This window comes from Marmota monax, unplaced genomic scaffold (genome assembly GCF_021218885.2).
Source record: "Marmota monax isolate L192 unplaced genomic scaffold, Marmota_monax_Labrador192_F-V1.1 WCK01_AAM20220418_F8-fsc00281, whole genome shotgun sequence".
In the NCBI taxonomy this organism is placed as follows: Eukaryota; Metazoa; Chordata; class Mammalia; order Rodentia; family Sciuridae; genus Marmota; species Marmota monax.
In genome coordinates, this window is record NW_026693208.1 from 361,730 (window position 1) to 379,890 (window position 18,161).

The 18,161-nt window shown below is 38.7% G+C and overlaps 1 long non-coding RNA gene across 1 annotated transcript in view; it reads right to left on the reverse strand.

The window, feature by feature from the left end:
• LOC124100520 (uncharacterized) overlaps positions 1–18,161 on the reverse strand; it is an 84,623-nt gene that overhangs the window by 36,946 nt on the left and 29,516 nt on the right. Inside the window, exon 2 of the long non-coding RNA XR_006854336.2 lies at positions 7,910–7,993. This is a non-coding gene — a long non-coding RNA (uncharacterized LOC124100520). The remainder of the gene's footprint in view (positions 1–7,909; positions 7,994–18,161) is intronic.

Genomic DNA, 18,161 nt, shown 5'->3' on the forward strand with positions numbered 1-18,161 from the left:
GCTTGTGGAAGCCTAGAGAAGCAGAAGTCTGACCCTATCCTCACACTAACTCTCCACTAGAGTATCTTCCAGAGTCAGGCTCCACCCACCCCATCCCATTCTCACTTCCTCTTTTTTTTTTCTGAAAATGGGGAGCTGTAAAACCAGATTCTTCCACCTGCCTGTTTCTTCTTTAAAGTGCTTTCACTCCCAGCCCTCTTCCCTTCAAGGGCAAATACTCTGCTCTCAGGAAATGACTCATACCAACGTCTACATTATCAATATTGACACAGCATGTTACCTCTAAGCAGACTGTGCATGTTACAAGATAAGACGGCTTTATTAAAACAAATGACATTGGATCTCAGACCACAGGGTCCTTGGAGGAATAGGGCGTGAATGTTGCCAGGAAGGTTAGCACTCCCAGAAACTCCCACCTCATCTTGAGATGGAATCTACTCTTCCTTCTTCGTGTATATGTTGGGAGTTTTCCCTCCACCAAATGCAAGCTCTCAGGGGACAGCATGGCACATCTTGCTTATATGTTTACATTCAGCTTCCAGAACGAGGCTTGGGCTGCAGAAGACACTCAAAAAAATGCTTGTTAACCATTTAGTAAATACTGTCTGTTCCTAATGCCCTGCAGCACAGCTCTGCTAAACTGAGGAAAAGGAAGGGAGGAATGAAAACCTGAAATTTTAAAAATAAATACAGTTTTATTTTACTTGAAGTACATGTTTGTTGTTGAAAAAAACTAAGTGCATATAAGGAAAAATAAGAAAATAAAAAGCATTCATTATTCTCTCCCTAGGGTTAATGATGGTTAACATAGTTATGTCAACACATCCAGATTTTTACCTATACCTATAACTATGCATACAAACATACACTTATGTGTACACATGCACATGTACTTTAATTAAAAAGCACATTCTACTGAATATTTTGTAGCTGATTTTTTAAATGTAAAAAATCATGAACATCTTACTGCATAATAACATATTCTATGTCCTTTTAAATGATTGTCTAATAAACTAGATTGCACCAAGATATACAAACAGACCCTTTTCTACAATTCTCTGTTGCTGGGCTTCAGGTTGTTTCCAACTTTTCTCTGTTACTTACAAAAACAGTAAAAAGTAACTTTGTCACTAAATATTTATCTTGTTATTTCCTCTTACAAAGGAATATATTATCATTGTTATCCTTAAAACATTGGCAATATTTATTACCTTCATTCTGTTCCAGACTCTTTACAAAACACTATTTAATCCTCCCTGCCTATTATTTACAGACAAGAAAAATGACTTTGGAGATGCTGAGTAATTTGTCTGAGATTACCATTAGTCATGTCATTGATTCATATTGCTAGATTGTCTTCTGGCTTTGGAATGCTTTAGAGAATAACCACAAACCTGTCCCTTCAGGTAAACCCTCAGCTAAGGAGAGGTTACACAATCTCCCATAGCAAACTAGTCCCATGTTTTATTATCTGTCAACATTTGCTTTCCCCTTGTGTGTACCAAAAGCTTTGTGATAATTTAATTACTTTATTCAACCTGGCAGTGGGGTGCCCATTGTCTTGCCCCCTGATCAGACTATATTCCAGAGAAACAGTACAGTCCAGGGCTCAGTGTCCTAAAACACAGGTTTGGAAGCTTATTTCATCTCTCCTGGTGTGAGGTCCTTGAGCACATCAGTTAAGTTACTCTAGCCTTTGCTCCCATATAAAACGGTAAAAATAATATGAATCTAACTTATCTCCCAGCACCATGATGACAGAATCAGCTGATAAAATTGAAGGAGTTTTGCATGCAGGGAAGAACAATAGGAATACAAGCCACTGTCTTCAATATCATTTAGGCCTTTGCTTTCTTAGACAGAACCACTTGCTTTTTGAAACCACTTCATGTGTTAAAAAAAAAAAGCATATTTTATCTAAATCCATATAGAACACAGGGCACCATCTTCTACTTCTTTTATTGGTATCTGTTAGCAGCTAGAGTTAGGGAGCCTTGTTCTCTTAGGCCAACAACCAAGAGAGAAGAGGCCAAGACTGTGAGATGTAGGTAGATCCCTAGAACAGACTGGAAAAGGCAGAATCAGAAGCCCCAATCCAGGAATGTGCTCATTCTCCAGCAAGCAGAAATAGCAGCACTTTCAGTAAGTAAAAGCTACCAAAAAGCAACAAAGTAAAAGGTAGGAGAAAAAGGAAGATAGAAGAAAAAAAAAAAAACAGAAATCAGAAAGGAATGAACTGTGGTATTGGGAGACACTTGCTGTTCAGGGATTGGGGGTGGGGGTCACTTTGTGAGAAAAGCAATTGAAATTCAGAACATGCTGAAGGAAACCAGATCAAACATTCCAGTGCCCATATTCAGAGAATTGCACATTAGAGAAAATACTAACAGAGAGTACAAACCTGAGCTGTATAAACCTGCAGGCGTCACGGATTGTTAAATTGGCATCTCGTTTTCCTAATCATTAAAATGAAGGAGTTAAATCATATACTTGGACCTTTGTAGTCCTAAATTCTACAATAATCAGCAGTATTTCATACCAAATTCCTTTGTCCTCTAGGCTGTGAAAATTTCTTGTCCTGATTCTAAAATGAAATCTCACCCTGAAGGGACAGAAGAATAGATTTATAGCTCCCAGTATGTTATTCAAGTTGATGTGGTCTAAAACACATTTCATCTTCCTGGCAACCACGACACAGCAAGAAGTGAGGTTCTACAGGAGAGTCTCTAATACTGCCCACAGTGCCTAGGGGTCTTGAGAAAATCTACTGTGCAGAGTTTAATTTTAAAATTTAATTGCTGCTGGCTAAACAGTCATTCCCAAATGAAAAAAAAAAAAAGAGGTTAATCTAATATAGGCTTTGAGACAAAGCAAAAGATTAAAGTCAGCTTCTCGAGAATTCTAAGGGTAGCACACAGAGAAAGAAAAATGGATAATTGATACTAAGCACGACATGTCAGAAAAAAACTAGAGCACTTTCTAAATGGATCTGTTCTCCCCATAATTTCTTAAAGATGCATTTTCCCCCAAGGATGGATATGAAACTAATGGCTTTCCCTCCCCCTTATTTAAATCAAGGAGTGGGATGTCATTTCACTGCCAAATTATCCCAACATTATTACTTGGCTTTCAAAAGGCAAAATGGCATGTTTCTATGAATGTATTAAGAATGTAAAAATGCAAGTGACTCTGCCTAATTTACAAAGCTCTTGGTGGAGGAGGGAAATGGGCCCAGAAAAGGAGGCCATGAGGTTCCATCTCGATTTTTCCCATTTTCCTGAAGATAAAAAAAATAAAAAATAAAAATAAAATAAAAGCTGTTTGCATAGGTATCTTAGTTTTTTGCGTGGAAAACTGGGATTTGGTTTCCCAGCCCACCGTGTCAAACTGAAAAGCTTTCTTTTAAATCATTTAAACATGAAGTTGGGCAATGACGTCTGTGAAGAAATCCAATTCTTGGAACTAAATAGACAAAAAAAAAATTTTTTTTAAACCGATAGGAAGCTACGTGTCTGGTAAGTGGTCTTTTGGAAAGAAAGTTTTGGGAAATGATGGGAAGGTAATTAAAGTTAATGAAATGGATCGTTTCAATTACAGAAGCTGACCTGAGTTTGACGGAGTCACCCTCAGAGGTTCTGGTGTGGGAAAATACCCAGGAAGAGACTGAGTCCAGCCAGTTTTTTTTCCTTCTACTGAGGATGTAGAAGAAAAGCAAGGCAAGATGTGAAGCCGCTCTTCTGGGAACACTCTGGAAAGGGGTAACAAGGGTGCTGAGATCAGGCCGGTTCCACAGAGAGAATCCCAAGAACAGAGAGGTGCTGTGAAGCATAGCAGAATGGGACAAAGGGAAGAAGCACAGTAGAACTGATTCTATTAGTTGTGTCAGCCCTACTGTGTACAGGATTGTCAGTCTCTTCCATGAGAAGAGCCTACAGGCCTCCTAATAAAGCCTGTCCTGAAATCCCACAGATTTCCATAACAGCCTTGGGGTGAGGGGTGGGGATCAGTTCCTTGGGAATGTTCAAATAAATTAAACCTTGATCCTTGATCACTCATTCATGTCTTGGAAAATTTTTACTTAACCAGAAATTGCCCCTTTTGCAGGAATTCTGAAGAAATGATATGTTGTTATTTCCATTTTAATGGTAGAGAGAAGAAGATTGGGAAATTTTTGTGAAGAATTTCATTCATGTATGTATTTAGCAAGGGTTTATTGTGCAAGGTCCTATACTTGATGTGGAGAGTTTTAAAGAGGCTGAAGAGTATATGCCTGGCCTTGGAATCTTACCATCTATTTAGGGATCTATGTAAGACTCCAATGGTATGAGAGAGGATGTCTAACTAAAAGCAGGACATGAAACACACATGAAAAATAGAACTGATTCTAAGGGCTGTGAGAAGTAAGAGGAGAGAGACTTTTGAGGATGTTCATAGCTACCCCAAGAGGGGGGATTGAGTAGAATACTGCAATACTGAAGGGGCTCAGAAGGTGACCAGCTAGGGAACACAAACTCACAATGCAGGAAAACAAGATGTGGCACAAGGAGAGCTCCAGAAGAAGAGTCACAGATGGGAACAAGACTGAACAGACTCACCCTCATCCTGCTAGCAAGGTAGTTTGGTGCAACAGAAAGATAGTAAACCATCATGGACAACTAGCTATTATGGGTTGGGCCCAATACTGTGAATTGGTATCTTTATTTATAAAATTAAAAGGGGGGAATTCTATAACACAGGATAATATGCATAGCAGTGAGCCTGACACACATTGAGATCTTCACACAAGTTCAGTCCAATCCCATGATCTCCAGATCCTTTGGTTCTGGCTCTACTTCATCCCCAGTAAACCAGGAAGAGAAAGGATATTCACAAGTTCTTGGTTGACATCATCTATAAATCAATTGTTCAAACCATCTTTGGGAGAAGAGAATAGTGGAAGTATAAAGGCCACTCTGAATATTTCAGAGTAGAATATCTTCTAGGTTCTGTCTTTAAGAAAATCATTATTTGATGTAACATAGAATTTTATATACAAGCTCTGAATGAAGGGCACTTTCCTTTGCTGAAGTTAGCACTTGCAAATAGAAATGTTGATAGTAAATTAAATTTTGCATAGCTAGGATCATGTCCTTTTCTTTCTATTTAGTCTAATAACTGCTGTCCGGTTTGGTGGTTTCCTGGAGGTGAGTTACAATAATTCTCTGAGATTTACAGCTGTTTTTTTCTTATTTTTGATCATTATTACTAAAACATAGTAATGTTTTAAGAGATGTTCTCTTCTATGCAGTCCAGATTCTCCACCAGCCCTGCATTCTTGAGTTCATGGAAAGATCCTAAAGGCCAGATGAAAGGAGGAAAGTGATTGATGAAAATTCTACTCTAAGTTGACTATCTGGCTATGTACCATCTTAACTGTACTAAGCTATATTCCTTGCTTCTGTATCTTACACATAGACTAAGAACTAATTCTGTCCCAGAGATTTTACACACCATCTTTTTCCTCCTTTGATTATCACTGTCATTATCATTTAGTTGCTCTAGAAAAGATGATGGTCAATACTGTCGAAGGACCAAATTTCAACAAATTGAGTTTTAAAGAACTAGTTGGTTTTCATTAGCGATTCATGACCTGGGCCGCATCCCATCTGTGAAACAGAAAGACTTGCCTCTGAGCTAAGCAGAGGAGATGGTTTTTATACATGTGGAAAAGGCTGAAGAAGTGGAAATAGGAGCAGACTGTGGAGTGCTCAATCCTGCTATTTTTTCTTGTATGGGTTAAAGCAGCAGGGACTTCCTTATCACATTTGCTCATGTCAACTGCGCCCTTATTGAATGGTTGCTCTGAATGTTCTGGAGGTTGTTTGTTTGTTTGTTTTAATGGGCCTGTCTTTAAGTTTAGTTTGATTTTGTAACACCTAACATATGTGACTTCACTCTAGTTTGGTCTGGTCTACCAGGGCCTAACACAGAAGCTCAATCCAAAACAATGATCTCTCATAAATGCCATTTAGCAACACAAACTAAAAAGTTTGACCTTGGAATTCTGGATGATCCACTTAGAGTATGTAATAAGTATTCATTACAATGGGGCTTCTTGTCATTATAAAGGCTTAGAAATCTTAGAGCATGTCTTAGAAATTTGCCCTCCTTCAAAACTCCAGCTGCAATAAAATGCTCTAAGATACTTGCTCAAGTCTGGCCAGTTATTAAACAGCTATGCTTTGCTTTACTAGGGTTATAGCACACATGGTTTTCTCCATTATACTTTTAAATAAAAGTGGGATTTAAAATTCAAATTGTGTGTCAGGAAGAAAATGTGAAAAAAGAAATCTGAAACAAACAAAAATTGTACTTGAAATTCTCTCAGTAGAGTACTACATATTGTGTAATGGACCTTTCAAAGAGATCCTATGCTCATAACTGTCATTAACTAAGTCATTTTACAACCCTATAAGTTGTAGATAACTGAGAGTAATCCAAATGAAAATTGAAGAGAAGATCAGAATTGGGGGACTCAGAGAAAGGAAGATCTACTAAATCTGAAAAGAGAAGTGTCCACAACTGTGGAACTGTTGGGTGACAGGAAAGGCAGATGAACGAGTGGAATGCACAAGAAGCAACTCCTTAGCAATCCAGTCCTGGCCCTTGGCCCTTGCCCTTGTTCCACATCCTTGCCCTCAAAAAAACACGATGCAAAGGCAAAGTGCAAGTGTTCTTAAAAAAAAATGGTGTAAAATCACAACTACACCCTGACTCTACTTCTATGATAGCCCCTAGCTATAAATATGTCCCTCTATAAATATTAACACCTCAGATCAAGGAGTTGCTGCTTCTTGCTGTACGAGGCCTGCATTCTCCCTTGAATGTGTCTCTGCTTTCCTAAACAAATTTCTGTGTCTCTGACTCATCCTTAAATTCACTTTTGTGATGTTTGTCAAGAACCTCATTCATCTTGAGTTGAGGTCCTCTCTAGGAACGCCTTGGATCTCTTCCAGTGACAAAAATAAAGATATAAAGGATTGTGTGCAGTAGAGATTCAATCAGTTTCTCCTTGGTGGAAGTGGTCAATTTGGCATGTATTAGAAAATGCAATTCACTATTACTTATTGTCAGTTTGTAAAACTGTTCTATGGATTCTCCTTTGGCAATCTTACTAGCTTCCTCATTAGCTGATAACTTAAGTAAAATATTTGACATGTTCATTTTATACTGTATTGGGATCATAATTTACCCACTTAAAAATTCCTTTAGCAATTGAAAAGTATTATAATAATTAATAACTAATTCTATACTGAAAAGAATAGAAAAACAATTTAGAGCAGGACTTTTCTAGCACATTTAAGTTGATAAATCCACTAATGATCATTTGTACCAAGTCCTCCAAAAATAATGACACCTTTCTGAATTCTATTTCCATGTGATCATTTTCCTTAGAAAATCTATAGATCATTTTTTGTTGTTGTTGTTGTTGTTTTCCTAAGGAAATCTTACCTGGGTCTTCCTTCTTCTTCTTCCACTGAGAATTATTTGCCCGTATAGTTCTGGACTTTCTCTTCCATCTTTATATTTCTGGCCCTGTATTTTCTCTTTTTTTAATCCTTCATTTTGAGATGCAAATCCAAAGCATATTTGGAGGAAGGGATTACAAGGAATCAATTTTTTAAGCCACTGCCAGTCTTATAATGTTTAATGGGGTATGCAATTCAGGAGTGAAGCACTTGCCTAGCCTGCCAAGTCAATTCTCCCCTTTGCCCTGACTTGTGAGCTTGCCTAGGTATAGAATTCAGCACACCTGGGGGATGTGGCTCAGTGATAGAACACTTGCATGGTATGTGGGAGGTCCTGAGCTCAATCCCCAGCACCATCCAAAAAAAAAAAAAAAAAGTGACATGTAAAGAATTCCACATACCTTGCTCTCAGAGTACTTTCTTCCAAATGCCTCTTAGAATTGTAAACATGTTTCTTCATTGTCTTCTTGTTTCCCATTTTTATACTGAAAAAACAAATGCCATTCTTACTCTTATTCTTCAGGAATGTTCTGCTTTTTCTTCTGAAGGGTTTTAGAATTTTTTTTTTTTTAATTTCCAATTACAGGTCATTTTGCTGTCATTGTACTTGGTCCCTTGATAGGTTCCTTCTATCAGGAGAATCAGATTCTTCTGCTATGAGGTGTTTACTGGTATTGTTTTCACACATCTCTTTCCACAGGTATTTTGTTTTGTTTTGTTTGTACTGGGAATTAAATCCAGTGGTGCTTTACCACTTAGCGACATCCCCAGCCCTTTTTATTTTTATTTATTTATTTATTTTTTGAGACTGGTCTCATTAAATTGCTGAGGCTGGTTTCTAACTTTTTTTTTTTAGTTGTTCATGTACCTTGATTATTTATTTATTTATTTATATGCAGTGCTGAGGATCGAATCATGCCTCACACATGCTAGGCAAGTGTTCTGCCACTGAGCCACAACCCCAGCCCTAGTTTCCAACTTTTGATTCCCCTGCTTCAGTCTTTTAAATCACTGGGATTTTAGTCATGTGCCACCACACCCAGCAGTATTTTTTTTTTAATTTCTATTTCTGGAATTATTATCTGCTAGCTTGAGCCTCATCCAAGTTTCTTCTCTCTCTCTCTCTCTCTCTCTCTCTCTCTCTCTCTCTCTCTCGCTTTCCTGCTTTATAGCAATTTGGTTTTTTTGTCTTTTTGTTCTATATTTAAGAATGTTTCTCCAACTTTATCTTTCAAGCCTCCTTCACTTTCATTCTTTCTTATTTTAAACCTCCACGAATCCTTTCTTATCTTTGCTTATTTATCAAGACATCGGCCTTACTCTGTGGATGCTGTAACTTCTCTTGACTCTTGGAATTTAATTACTGATTTTAAAAGTTTTCTTCTATCCTCTGAATGATCCTCTACCCAAGGAGTCCACTGACCTCCTCCTGAGCTACAGTCTGGAGCTCTCTGAATGTAGGGAGCTAGGCAAACGTAGCCCTTGCTTCATATGTTTTCTTTTTATTATTATTATTTATATATGACAGTGGAATGCATTACAATTCATATTACACATACAGTACACAATTTTTCATATCTCTGGTTGTATAAAAGATATTCTCACCAATTTGTGTCTTCATACCTGTACTTTGGATAATGATATCCATCGCATTCCACCATCATTTCTAACCTCCTGTCCCCTCCCTGCTTCTCCCACCCCTCTGCCCTATCTAGAGTTCATCTATTCCTCTCATGCTCCCCTTCCCTACCCCACTATGAATCAGCCTCCTTATACCAGACAAAACATTTGGCTTTTTTTTGAGGCGGGGGGGGGGGGGGTTGGCTAACTTCATTTAGCATTATCTTCTCTAACTCCATGCTTCATATATTTTCCATCTGTCAGGATTCACTGACCATCATTGACTAATTTCCATTGTTTCAAAAACTGTTATTTCATAAGTGTTTTGGTTATTTCAGTTAGGAGGATAAACTCTGGCCCTATTATTCCTTCCTAGGAAAAAACAAGTTGTATGTGTGTGGGTGTGTATGTGTGTGTGGGTGTGTACTTACTACTTTTGTAAAAATTGATACATTTTTTGAGATTTCTTGTTATTTTAATAGTTTTTCAATTTTTAGTTTTCTTCATGTAGAATTTTATCTCTTAGTCATACTTGCAATGTTGCATACATGCAATACACAGTGCTTAGCCAAAATGTCTTAAAATAGTGCTGAGACTGGGGACTTTGTCTTTGGTTTCTAGTGTTTTCATCCTGAGACTAATGCTGACAATTTGAAATATCATTTTTACTGTTGTTTTTTTGGTGGAGAAAGAACATATCTATTAGAGTCTTACTGCTTTCTGATTTGTCTATATTTTTAAACTTGAACTAGTTACTGAACTTCATTAGATATCTTTGGTCATTGAGATGAATATACACTTTTCCTCTAATCTCTGTTAATATACTACATTATAATATATGTCAGGTATTGAGCTATACTTAGTTTTAAAAAATGAATTTCAAGCAGTATAATGTTTTGTGAATTGTGTTATTTTTAAGAACATGAATTTGTCATCCCAATTCTTAAGTGAGATTGGATGTTATTTTCAGTGTTAACTTTGTAAGGTTTTGATACAATGCAACTTTCTAAAAAGTTTGAGAGTTTTGTATCTTTCTCAGCGCAATAGTTTCAGTAGCACTGGAATTATCTGTTGCCCCAAGCCTAAAGGTTTGAAATGATTCACCAATAAAGCAACCTAGGCCTGACATTTTCAGAAATAGCTGGCAGGTGGAGGTGTCAGGGATGGTTCTTCATTCGTGTTTTCAATTTATTCCATTTTGTATCTTTGTATCTGCTAAGGTTCATTTTGTTAATTCCTATTCTCTTAGCAAACATCCTCTCATCCAAGTTTCCAAGTTCATTTGCATGTAATTTTTTAAGGTTTTATTTAATAATGCTGTAAATAACCATAGAATGTGTGGCTATTTCTAATTTCTCATTTATAAATATATACATAATTGGGGGATTTTTTTCCCTTCTTTTTGATTAAACTCAGTAGGGGTTAGTATGTGGGTAGGATGTAATTAACTCTAGAGCTAAAATGCCTGATTCAAATCCAGTCTCAATTACTGCTTGTCCTTAGTGTCTTCCTGTGCAAACGGGTGTGTGCATTAGGACAGATTAGGTGAGGCCATGAACACACGCATCAGCATCCCAGTGACCCACAGCTCCAGCCAGGCTGTGCTCCCTGCATCCTCACTCTCTATCAAATTCTCTCCAGGACCCCGCCTGATAGAGCAGCCTCTTTTTGGAATATTGCCTGACTCTGAACAAAAATAAATAAATAAATAAAAGGACATGGAGGATCACCTGCTGGTTCTTAAGACTTCTGTTTGGAAATTCTATCTGAACACTTTTGTTCAGATTTCATGGACTAGAGCAAGACATGGCTGAGCCTTTATCAATAAGGCAGAGAAGTGTAGTTCCCTCCCCACAAAAGGGACAACAAGTATCTTGCAGAAGTACACAGTCCACCAGAGTGGGTGGTAATAAGTCTGTGAGGAAGCATGGGAATTCACATAACTTCCTGTGCTTAGTGTGGAACTGTAGGAAAGACTTAATAAATTATTTCATTCAAAACACATCACGGAACATCTAACATCTGTTGTATGCTTTATGCTAGGCAGAAGGCAAATAAGGTAACTGGTTCTTAGTTTCAAACCTATTCTAGCTAGACTATTCATAAGAGTTGAACAATTAATGTGATATATAAAGATATATAGATGGCATTAATGATTCTATATATATATATATATATATATGTGTGTGTGTGAAAATTTTCTAATCCTGGGCATCAGCATCACAGATGGCCCCAACAATGCTGGATACCAGATGCCAAGAACTTTTGCCACCGTTCTCCTCTAAAATCTTCATCACCGTTCTGGCCAAAAGATGATGCTATGATGTGGATATGGTTTCAATGTATCAAGAGTTTGGTCCCCACATGGCAATGCTGAAAAGTGGTGGGATCCTCAAACCTTAAGAGGTAGGGCTTAGCGGGCAGTCATTACTGGCACCTCACAGACAGGCTCTGATTTTCTATCTTGTGGTATGGTCTCCCCCATATCTCTCTCTCTCTCTCTCTCTCTCTCTCTCTCTCTCTCTCTCTCTCTCTCTCTCTCTCTCACACACACACACACACACACACACACACATACACACTCACATACACTCCCACCATGATGCCACACATTAGGAGGTCATTATCAAAACTGATGTTTGAACTTTCATCCTCCAAAACTGTGAGCTAAATAAAACTCTTTCCTTTTTAAGCATTCTACCTCAGGTATTTTATTATAGTTTCAGAAAATAACCTAATACAGATGGATTCCTCAGAGCACCTGCTATTCCACATGGTTGCTTCTGAATCAGTCTCACACAGAATAGTCTCTGACTGTTGTATCCAGGGTAAACTTCCTGTACTTAGTTGCAAGGGAAGATAGGTCAACTCTTTCTTGAAGGTGCATAACTGATAATGAAGAAAACCAGGGAAATTTAGGAAATATGTCAGATACTGGATGACAATGTATGATAAATGTCTGTGAAACAGGTGTATGAGAGCACTTGCCTAGCATGGGGTGGGGCCCTGGATTTGATTCCCAGTACTGGAAAAAAAAATAAGCTTATATAAAAATTTAAACAGATTTTACTTATGCAAAGCTTAGAGTTCAGTAAGGATACTGATATCAATCATTTAATCAAACAAAATTATAAGCACTTGTGCACAGATCTCTGTGAGCTGTGATATTCAGATTCAACAGATGGTCACAGCTTCCCGAGGAAATGGACATTAAGTGGAGATTTGAAGAAAGAGAAGGAAAGGAGTTTATCAGATTGATTGTGTGGAAAGGGCCCAGGAGGCAGGCAGAAGGAATTGTGCAAAGATCCCTGTCAGGAAGGACAAGAGAAGCCCTCGAGGGGCCCAGAAGAAGCCATCACCACGTAGCTGTAAGATAATCCTGGAGAAGTAGGCAAGGTTGGACCACTGAATCCTACGTGGGGCTCTGAAAACCTCTGGGAGCTTGGGCCCAAACCCACAGTCTCTGACTCAGTCCAGTGTGAGACAGAAATCCGTAAATTTTAACTTTCTGCAGGGCCTCTGACACAGTCAGGATTTGAAAGCATTAGTCTAACCTCTAGCTTAGCATTCCCCTTAAAGTGATTTTTAAATGGTAGCAACACACTGAGAGAAAAGGAATGATGGGGAGAGAAAAGAGTATTTTTTTTAACACCTGCCATTTGCCAAGCACTGTGATTAGGGCTTTATATAAATTACCTTCCAGGTTGGTGTAGTAACACAAGTGGGGGAGCACAGCCCCAGATCCTACAGGCAATAAGGAACAGGAGCAAGGTTGAAATCCAGGCCTTCCTGGTACTAGACGCAATCAATGGTCTCTCCACTTAACATGCATGCAGCCAATGCCGGGGACCAGTGCAGCCAGCCAGAGTTCTGTATGTGTGGTCCTTGAACCGGCAACATCAACATCAGCTGGGAATTTGCTAGGAATTCAAATTCTGAACCTCAGACAGCCAAAATTCCAGGCTCAAAGCCCAGCAGTATTAAACAAGCCCCCTGGTAAGTCAGATGCACTGCAAGGTTTGAGAATTAGTGCATATGGCCAGTTGGTCTCAAGAATATTTGAGTAAGGGCTTCTAAACCTTCATCTAATATTTTTCTAGCATGTTCTCCTTCAAACATAAGAGCAGCCTTATAAGTACTCCGTGGGAAGGACCTCATGTTGCCTCCATTAATCTGTTGTCGGCTGCGGCCAAGTAACTTCTGTTTTGCTCACAGATGTTGCACTGATATGAAAAAAACCCTGCCCCAAGGGTCCATGAGCAACAGCATGTACATTCTCCACTCCCCTGGAGAATAGAGAGCCCACAGGAATAAGAAGAGACTTCCTGTCTCTTCCTTCTTGTAAAAACGTAGGAGAACAGTGGAGTAGCTTTAGAGCTTGAGAGGATTTTCACCATCCTTAATAAAATCCAGCAAAAGGGCCCTGATGGGACACTTTCCCCTAGGGAAGCATGAATCAGTCTCTTGCTGTTGCAGTTTTGAACAAGACTAGCAATTCAAACCTTGTTTAAAAGAACAGGGGAGTAGCCTTTCCTTGTGATGGGCAGGGGAATTTCAAAGAGAGAGAGAGAGAGACGCAGACTGTGGGGTTCTGGAGGGTGCAGGTGATGATGTTGCATAGTCAGCCCATCTGGGTTTCCCTGAGGGGTGTGGGGTACTGCTGGCAGCTGGAAGGGGTACCAAGGGTGTATAACCACGAGATGTTGACCTTTTTGCTCCCCCTAACAAGAGCTCGTAGAGATTTTTCCTGACTACCCTTTAGTCCCACTTTCGCCAAACGAGCTCAAGATTTCCTCAAAGTGTCCAACTTAGGACCAATGACCCAGTTTATTATGCCCTGAGAAACCTGGCATCTGGCAGTTGCAGTGTGAGGTCACAATTGTGCTTTGTCATTTGCTCTAGACAGGTGTCAAATGTCAACTTGTTGCCAAGACAGAGTCAGATCCAAGAGAATGGTGGTGACTACACCAACCACACAAACTTTACTTTGGATCTAAGTCCTAAAGCAGAACGATGCTGAGCTTTGAATTTTCAAACAGGGTTCTGGGAAGTTCAGAGTTGGAAGATGAAAAAGAAAATAGGTTAAGTAGAAACCAAAAGCCATCAATCTTTTCAGTTGCCAATGACAGGGAAAAAAAAGAAAAAAGAAAAGAAAAATCTCAGTAAGGAAATCGTGCTTGTTTCTCAGCTCACTGCAGAGCGAGGTTAGCTTGCAAAAGCTCAGGCACCTCTTTATTTATATGGTTACAAAAGAGTAAGAAGAAAAAAAAGTATTTATTTTTCTGTGACAAAGAGCCATAGGTGGGTGCTGGATGCTTCTCTTTCTTTTCATGGTGAATAGTCAGGCTTTTTTTGGCTTTGCTGTTTGTGTGTGTGGTGTGTTGGATGTCTATATATTGTTGTTTCTGTTAACAGGTGCTGGTTATAGAGAAATGGCCTGGATTCCAAATGAGTATTTTTCTGTAAAAAGGATTACTTGACAATTTGTGAATTATAAAGCAATCTTTACATAAAGATTAGGAGTGAGAACTTGGGCTGATGTTAAAAAATAAGCTGAGGGCTGGGGTTGTGACTTAGTGATAGAGCGCTTGCCTAGCAATGGGAAGCACTGGATTTGATCCTCAGCACCACATAAAAATAAATAAGGTTATTATGTCCATCTACTGCTAAAAAATTTTTTTTAAAAAAAGCAAGCTGAATTATTTAGTGGGTTTAATGATATGGATGCCTCTGCATGTCCTTAAAAACATAGCTCACCAGCCTCTTAGAGGAGAAGTAAATTAGCACAGAGGTTAAACAAACCTCATCAACAGGAATCACATTTGACATTCCCCAATCAGTGGGGACCAGAGTCACTTCTCCGCATTTAACAGTTTATCCAGCTCAGAGCCACAAAGGGGGCTTCTTCCCACTGGTTTTCACTACCCAATTGAAGACCCTGCTCTTACATGAACATGAATTGCTGATTTATTTATGTAAACCGTTGTCTGTCTTTCCCAAATCTTCTAGCACTTTTCAACACACTTTTGGCATTAGAAATTTTCTCATGCAGACACTATACAAACTTTCCTAGGCCTCTTATAGCTAGACCTGCCATGTGACTTAGATTTTGCCATCAGAACCTCCTGCTTTTAGAAGCCAGTAGCATCGAGGAGCAGGTAACCACAGAGGTTCCATTTTGGCCAGGATTCTGAAAGGCAGATCTTGTTTCCCAAAGCAGTAGTGATAGGAATTGCTAGCTATAGCTTCCAGTGTACTTGTGCCGAGAGAAGGGTCAATTCTGTGTCTGTGCTCACCCCAAGGACCAGATCTTCTATCCTGTTATAGGCACCTTGGACTACATAGCTCCTAATGCCAACTCTCTAGTCCTGATGAAAATTCTTTAAATCATTGTTCTTTAATATACTTTCTTTTTCAGCCTAAAGTGGCCCAAACTGAATTCTGTTGCCTGCAACCAAGGATCCTAACTTATATAATATGTATCATCTTATTGGATCCCCAGAACAAATCTATATAACGGGGTTAATCTCATTTCACAACAGGAAAACTGATGCTCATAGCACTCACTTAGACTAATAAATGGGAAAGCTGAGATACCACATCTTTTTTCTCCCCATTCCATGGACTTTCAACCATACCACACTATGTATCTTCACAGTGAACTTGCACTGTAGTTTCTTTTATTTTCCTCCTACAGCATTCTATCCTTAACTCAGGCATTATTTTTCATTGCTTTAGGTATTTAGGTCCTCTCTCTTAGCATGTTACCTGCTTATACTTAGACTCTATGTCTGTAATGTCTATATTGCATCTTAGCTAGTTTAATTTTCTTTACTTTTTTCTTTGTTATGGTTTAGACCTGGTATGTTCCTCAGAGACTCATGTGTTGAAGGCCTGGACCCCTGTGCAGCAATATTCAGAGGTGGAGCTGTTGGACTCAGGCAAACTCTGACCTCGTCAGTGGATTAAATCCAATTTTGGTTCATAATTGATTGGACTACTGAAAAGTGGTGAAAACTGTAAGAGCTGGGATGCAGTTGAAGGGAATGGGTCCTTGGAGGCATGCCCTTGGGGAATATATCTTGTCCCCAGCCCCTTTCTCCCCCTCTCTCTTTGCTTCCCAGAACCATGAGGTGAGCTGGAGTGGAAAATAAGCAATTAACGTTTCCCATAACTATACCCTGCCATGATGATCTGCCTCACCTCTGAAACTGTGAGCCAAAAATAAATCTTTCCTCCACTAAGATGATTTTCTCAGGTATTTTGTCACAGCAAAAGAAAACTGGCTGAGACACCCCTCTTCCTTATCATTTTTATGTATCTAAAATCTGATTTAAATAAAAGCATTATAGACAATATTTTGGGAACTACATCTCAAAATCAGCATGCAGACTGTAAACTTCTATTAAAGGAAGAAAGAAAATATTATTGCTTGCTACCCTATCTCCATCTTCCCTTCTGTTGGAGTGATTAGGAGCATCAAATCTATTTTAGCACCTGAAGCTTGTTGCCATCTGTCCTCATCCCTTCATACATACTTATAGGCAGTCTCTCTCACTCACTTAAGTCTTTTTCCCCAAAGAATCTCAGATAAAAATCTTGTTACTCCCAAACTCTTCTTGGGTCCATCTCTAACCTGTTCTTCCTATCAACCCCGGGGCAATCAACCTTATAATGGAGGAGCAAGGCTGCCCCAATCCCCATAGTAAGGCTCAACATCAGGCTAATGTCTCATTCTAGTGTCTCCAGCCATGGACCATTGGATCTTCCCTTGCAGAAAATGAGGTTTTGTACCCTGTGAAGGATATGCTGATCTTTGCCTCTCATACTTCCATCTATTTTCCTTCTTCCCCCTCCATTCTAGGGAAATTTAGGGGATCTTTTCCCCTGACAGTCCAACATCTTCTCATAGTCCTTTTGAGTTTAGGGTCATCTCTCTGGAATTTCTTTTCTGCTACTGAGCATAGGACAGGGACTAGGAATAAGACCCGCTGGAAATGACAGCAGAGGAAGTTGTAGCATTTCAAATCACTGTCACTCAGATGCCATCCCATCATGTACATTATTGATTTATTCTTAATAGCATCCATTTAAAAAAAAAAAAGAGTAGAAGGGCTGGGGTTGTTGCTCAGTGGTTAGAGCGCTTGCCTAGCATGAGCAAGGTGCTGGATTCAATCCTCAGCACCACATAAAAATAAATAAATAAAATAAAGGTATTGTGTCCAACTACAACTAAAATATGTGTGTGTACATTTTATATATATATATATACATTTTATATATATGTATATATATTAAGAGTGGAAAATAAGTAACTATTGCTTTCCACCTGACCACTTCATGCCATGTTCTGGAGGATTTAAATTTTTTACTTAAGCCTCACAACAACCTTACAATATCATCCTTTTTATTTCAGTTTTGTAAATAAGAAATTTAAGTCAACAAAAGAGCAAATAATCAAAGTTATAAAGGCAGTATGTTCTGGAACTATTATTTGAACCCAAGACTTTTTAATCTCAAAGTTCTTTCCTCAGTAAAATGAAGCTTATGAGCAATGCTTGCCTTTTTGGAACCTACACAGTACAACAAAATGCAGATTATCTAAGATTTTATGTTTTCAAATCCAGGGTGGTTTTTTTTTTGCTTTGGGGTATTTATTTTGCTTTGGAGAAAGGTACAGGCTAATTGTTTCTTCCTCAACTGGCTTATTTCATTTAATCATTTATGAAAATTATTTCCTTAGTTGACAAGCCTGAAGATTTAGGCACAGCCTCACCTCATCATTTCAATATTTCTTACCATGACACCACCGGTAGAATGTGTCAAGAAAATAACATGCAGCCCCGCATGTTCTGAAAATGTGCAGCAAAGTGAAGCAAGCATTCTCACACCATCACACTGTACTTTTGGAGGCAAGTTTTTTGAGAAATATAAATGAAAAACCTCCAACCAGAAAGCACAGGGAATTCCAGAGTTCTGCCCCCAAAATTCCCTGAGTGTCATCCCAATTTGCATAAAATGAGAATTTTAAAA